The sequence below is a fragment of the Drosophila kikkawai genome, unplaced genomic scaffold, assembly GCF_030179895.1.
Source record: "Drosophila kikkawai strain 14028-0561.14 unplaced genomic scaffold, DkikHiC1v2 scaffold_263, whole genome shotgun sequence".
Classification (NCBI taxonomy): Eukaryota; Metazoa; Arthropoda; class Insecta; order Diptera; family Drosophilidae; genus Drosophila; species Drosophila kikkawai.
In genome coordinates, this window is record NW_027222606.1 from 51,164 (window position 1) to 57,890 (window position 6,727).

Sequence of the window (6,727 nt, forward strand, 5' to 3'; positions counted from 1 at the left end):
TGTAAACAAAAAGTTCACATCTCAGCTAATAATGCATGTATCCACGGCAGATTTTATATTTAAAGTAGTTCTTACACGGCTAATACATTTGCATACTCAATTGTAAATTTGAAAACAAAAAGTTCACAACTCAGCTAATAATGCCTGAATCCACTTCAGAATTTAAATTTATATTAGTTTTTACACGTCTAATACATTTGCATACTCAATTGTAAATTTATAAACAAGAAGAAAGGAAGCTAACTTCGGCACGCCGAAGTTTGTATACCCTTGCAGATTGGTTTTGATGTTTATATTATAGATTTAAATGCTGAAAACACTCACGAAACAGAGTTTTATTACATTTTACCTGTACTTATTATGTTTACAGTTTGACAGTTACAGTTTTACATTCCCAGCTTTATATATGGTATTTTATACATTTACCGATCGTTCCTATGGCAGCTATATCATATAGTCGTCCGATTTTCATAAAATTTTTACCAAAATTCTGAAATAATATAAAATGACCATATCTCAAAAATTATGGAAAAATGTTTAAAAACAGCAAAGTTATAAATATTTTTCTAAAAATGTATCGAACATTTGTATGGCAGCTATATGATATAGTCGTCCGATCCGGCCCGTTCTGACATATATAGTAGTGAGATTATATAGAAGACTATATGCAAAGTTTCATTCAGATAGCTTTAAAACTGAGGGACTAGTTTGCCTAGAAACAGACAGACGGACAGACGGACATGGCTAGATCGACTCGGCTGTTGATGCTGATCAAGAATATATATACTTTATAGGGTCGGAAACGTCTCCTTCACTGCGTTGCAAACTTCTGACTGAAATTATAATACCCTGCAAGGGTATAAAAAGTTCACAACTCAGATAATAATGCATATATCCACTTTAGAATTTATATTTAAATTAGTTCTTACAATGCTAATACATTTGCACACTCAATTGTAAATTTGTAAACAAAAAGTTCACAACTCCGCTAATAATGCCTGAATCCACTTCAGAATTTGAATTTATATTAGTTTTTACACGGCTAATACATTTGCATACTCAATTGTAAATTTGAAAACAAAAAGTTCACAACTCAGCTAATAATGCCTGAATCCACTTCAGAATTTGAATTTATATTAGTTTTTACACGGCTAATACATTTGCATACTCAATTGTAAATTTCTAAACAAAAAGTTCACAACTCAGATAATAATGCATATATCCACTTTAGAATTTATATTTATATTAGTTTTTACACGTCTAATACATTTGAATACTCAATTGTAAATTTGTAAACTAAAAGTTCACATTTCAGATAATAATGCATATATCCACTTTAGAATTTATATTTAAATTAGTTCTTACAATGCTAATACATTTGCATACTCAATTGTAAATTTGTAAACAAAAAGTTCACAACTCCGCTTATAATGCATGTATCCACGGCAGAATTTATACATTTTATTAGTTTTTAGAAGGCTAATACATTTGCATACTCTATTGTAAATTTGTAAACAAAAAGTTCACAACTCAGCTAATAATGCATGTATCCACGGCAGAATTTGTACTTATATTACTTTAGAATTTATATTTATATTAGTTTTTACACGTCTAATACATTTGCATACTCAATTGTAAATTTTGTAAACAAAAAGTTCACATTTCAGATAATAATGCATATATCCACTTTAGAATTTATATTTAAATTAGTTCTTACAATGCTAATACATTTGCATACTCAATTGTAAATTTGTAAACAAAAAGTTCACAACTCCGCTTATAATGCATGTATCCACGGCAGAATTTGTACATTTTATTAGTTTTTACACGGCTTATACATTTGCATACTCAATTGTAAATTGTAAACAAAAAGTTCATAACTCAGCTAATAATGTCTGTATCCACTTAAGAATGTGTATTTATAATAGTTTTTACACGGCTAATACATTTGCATACTCAATTGTAAATTTGTAAACAAAAAGTTCACATCTCAGCTAATAATGCATGTATCCACGGCAGATTTTATATTTAAATTAGTTCTTACACGGCTAATACATTTGCATACTCAATTGTAAATTTGAAAACAAAAAGTTCACAACTCAGCTAATAATGCCTGAATCCACTTCAGAATTTGAATTTATATTAGTTTTTACACGTCTAATACATTTGCATACTCAATTGTAAATTTATAGACAAAAAGTTCACAACTCAGATAATAATTAGGGTTGTTGTTTTTTAAAAAAATATCGTATTGATGATATTTGCTGTTAAAAAAATATCACTCGATGATATTTGAAAATATCATAAAAAAATATCGATATATTGATTTTTTTTTATATTTTTTAATTTTTAGCAAAACTTGGATAAAGATTTCCTGTTCCTGAAAATTTGGGTAGATTTTTAGCCTAAAAATCGTTATATTTGATTTCATCAATCATTAACATCAAATAAGGGCCATTTGAGAAATAATAGACTGTTTTGAATTTAAATTGTGAATAAAAATCGTCGAACTTAAAATGCAAATATTATACCCGCTCTCAAGCAACTCTTATTTACGATCCTTGGTATAGAAAAATAATAACAACATTTTGAAGGATATGGTATAGACCAATAAGTGGTTTTATTTAACAAAAATCAGTTTTTAATGATTTAAGAAAAACTCGTTCGGTTACATGCTGGTCTGTAATAACAAAAACTAAGTTGTCACTAATGTATGTATAAGCTAGGATGTACATAAATTTCTGTGTGTGTGTGCATTCTTTCCCGCGAAAATTTACATTATACATATGTCTGTTTACACATGTATGTATGCAAGTTTGTGCGTGTATAGACATGTCTATATGCGTGCGCATTTTGATTTTAAAAGATCTGGAAAACACGCACAAACTTGCATACATACATGTGTAAAACGACATACACCGGTAAATTTCGCGGAAAAAAACGCACACGCTGTATGTATGTATGTATGTATGTCCATATGCCTGCGCATTTTGATTTTAAAAATTCTGGAAAACACGCACAAACTTGCATACATACATGTGTAAAACGACATATACCGGTAAATTTCGCGGAAAAAACGCACACGCTGTATGTATGTATGTATGTATGTCCATATGCCTGCGCATTTTGATTTAAAAAATTCTGGAAAACACGCACAAACTTGCATACATACATGTGTAAAACGACATACACCGGTAAATTTCGCGGAAAAAACGCACACGCTGTATGTATGTATGTATGTATGTCCATATGCCTGCGCATTTTGATTTAAAAAATTCTGGAAAACACGCACAAACTTGCATACATACATGTGTAAAACGACATACACCGGTAAATTTCGCGGAAAAAACGCACACGCTGTATGTATGTATGTATGTATGTCCATATGCCTGCGCATTTTGATTTTAAAAATTCTGGAAAACACGCACAAACTTGCATACATACATGTGTAAAACGACATACACCGGTAAATTTCGCGGAAAAGAACGCACACGCACAGAAATTTATGTACATACATATGTATGTACATCCCAGCACATTGCATTTTGAGCATTTTAAAAGAGTATCTTGGTGCTTGTTTTTCAGGTGGGAAAGTAAGTTGGAAGAATTCCCACTACTTTTAATTATCTTTAAGCACAATGTGCATTTCGCTGTAATTCCATTGAAATCAGAATAAAACTCTTTTGCCGCACTCATAATCAAACGCGTCTCTTTTTTCATGTTTGGCTTAAGAGTGACCAAATATAAAAATATCGGAAATATCATCTCAAAAAAATATCATTATCGCCTATTTTTGCCCAACAAATATCGCGATGATAATATTTTTTTTAAGAGAAAAAATATCGATATTTTGATATTTTGATATATTTCCGACATCCCTAATAATAATGCATATATCCACTTTAGAATTTATATTTAAATTAGTTCTTACAATGCTAATACATTTGCACACTCAATTGTAAATTTGTAAACAAAAAGTTCACAACTCCGCTAATAATGCATGTATCCACGGCAGAATTTGTACTTATATTAGTTTCTACACGGCTAATACATTTGCATACTCAATTGTAAATTTGAAAACAAAAAGTTCACAACTCAGCTAATAATGCCTGAATCCACTTCAGAATTTGAATTTATATTAGTTTTTACACGGCTAATACATTTGCATACTCAATTGTAAGTTTGTAAACAAAAAGTTCACAGCTCAGATAATAATGCATATATCCACTTTAGAATATTATATTTATATTAGTTATTACACGTCTAATACAAAAGTTCACAGCTCAGAAAATAATGCATATATCCACCTTAGAATTTATATTTTAATTAGTTCTTACAATGCTAATACATTTGCATACTCAATTGTAAATTTGTAAACAAAAAGTTCACAACTCAGCTAATAATGCCTGAATCCACTTCAGAATTTATATTTATATTAGTTTTTACACGTCTAATACATTTGCATACTCAATTGTAAATTTGTAAACAAAAAGTTCACAACTCAGATAATAATGCATATATCCACTTTAGAATTTATATTTTAATTAGTTCTTACAATGCTAATACATTTGCACACACAATTGTAAATTTGTAAACAAAAAGTTCACAACTCAGCTAATAATGCATGTATCAACGGCAGAATTTGTACTTATATTAGTTTTTAGAAGGCTAATACATTTGCATACTCAATTGTAAATTTGTAAACAAAAAGTTCACAACTCAGCTAATAATGCCTGATTCCACTTCAGAATTTATATTTATATTAGTTTTTACACGTCTAATACATTTGCATACTCAATTGTAAATTTGTAAACAAAAAGTTCACAACTCAGATAATAATGCATATATCCACTTTAGAATTTATATTTTAATTAGTTCTTACAATGCTAATACATTTGCACACACAATTGTAAATTTGTAAACAAAAAGTTCACAACTCAGCTAATAATGCCTGATTCCACTTCAGAATTTATATTTATATTAGTTTTTACACGTCTAATACATTTGCATACTCAGCTAATAATGTTTGTATCCACTTCAGAATTTGTATTTATAATAGTTTTTACACGGCTAATACATTTGCATACTCAATTGTAAATTTGTAAACAAAAAGTTCACAACTCAGCTAATAATGCCTGAATCCACTTCAGAATTTATATTTATATTAGTTTTTACACGTCTAATACATTTGCATACTCAATTGTAAATTTGTAAACAAAAAGTTCACAACTCAGATAATAATGCATATATCCACTTTAGAATTTATATTTAAATTAGTTCTTACAATGCTAATACATTTGCACACTCAATTGTAAATTTGTAAACAAAAAGTTCATAACTCAGCTAATAATGCCTGAATCCACTTCAGAATTTATATTTATACTAGAGGACCCGGCGAACTTTATCTCGCCCCAACTGCGACTGATTAAAACAAATTAAATTGAGACGTTCCGTTTTTACTTTGACGTACATGTCACAGTACTGTTGAAACAAACGGCGGTATCTTAACAGATGATTGTCAACATCTAGTCGAATCATCAATCGATAGGCATAAAAATTCATAGAGTTGACCTTCTTATTCGTTTCTTATCCTAGAATTTGAATTCAAACTTAGTTGTAGAATCAAAACGAAGTGATGACTTGTAAACAAACCTGTCGTTGGATTGACCATCTTTATGTTGAAGTGATACCCATCTTCTCCACGACAGAACATTAACGGATATTGAAGAGCATCATGTGACCGATGAGTCTCATAAACTCGCTGCACTTGGCCATTATCCCGACGGTTAAAAACAATATCGCGTTATTCCACATTCTCGCCAACAATCACCACTGCGTGTTCATTGATAGTGAGAGCGTTAAATTGTCTTGCATGGCTACCAGTGGGTCTTTTGTCAGCGCTGATAATGATTTTATGTTCGTCATAATGCATTATATCCAATGCGGTTTTAAACAATCTGACCAATTCATTATGCTCATAGAGAAGGTTTTGCAATTGTTGAATAATTTCACGTTTAGTTGCAGTAAAAATTGCACAGCGGTGATTTAGTTCAACTTCCGAATCACCTATGAAATAGATCTGAAGGAATTTATGATCTTTGTTTTGTGGTGGTAACAAAGCGCCCGCTCGGTGGTGAATTTGCCCTTGAATCTGAATGTTGGGATGCAATTTTGAAAGAATATGATAATAAAGAGACGCCATTACCTTATAACTTGGATTGTAGCCTGATTGTTGAACAACCTCGGCTCCAAAAGACGTCATTTGAAAGCATCCGTTATATTTTTGTGCAAGCTTCAGGAAACTGTTTGATTGGGCTGAGTTTCCATATAGTAGCGAGTACAAAGGCTCTGGTGGATGAGCCGAAACGGGCAATTTAATTTTGCCACCTGCACAGCATAAGCCGGGGGTTTCCAACCGAAACTTCAATGCATTACAATGCTGACATACAACAGATAATGAACCAATAACAACGCACGTAAGATCCTTGTAGGATGTTTCAGGATTGTATGCGAATGCAGCGCGATTCAAGTTTTCATTTGCGGCTCGTCTTCCTCTATTATTTTGTCGGGCTTGAGGTGGTCTTTGTGCAGCGCGAAGCTGTGCCATTTGGGCACGTATCGATGCATTTATTTCTGTACGTTCCCCTTGCGTTCGACTATTACGGAAATTCTGATTATTTATTGCATTGCGTGAACGCCGCCCAAGATTTGATCGTCTAACAGCAGG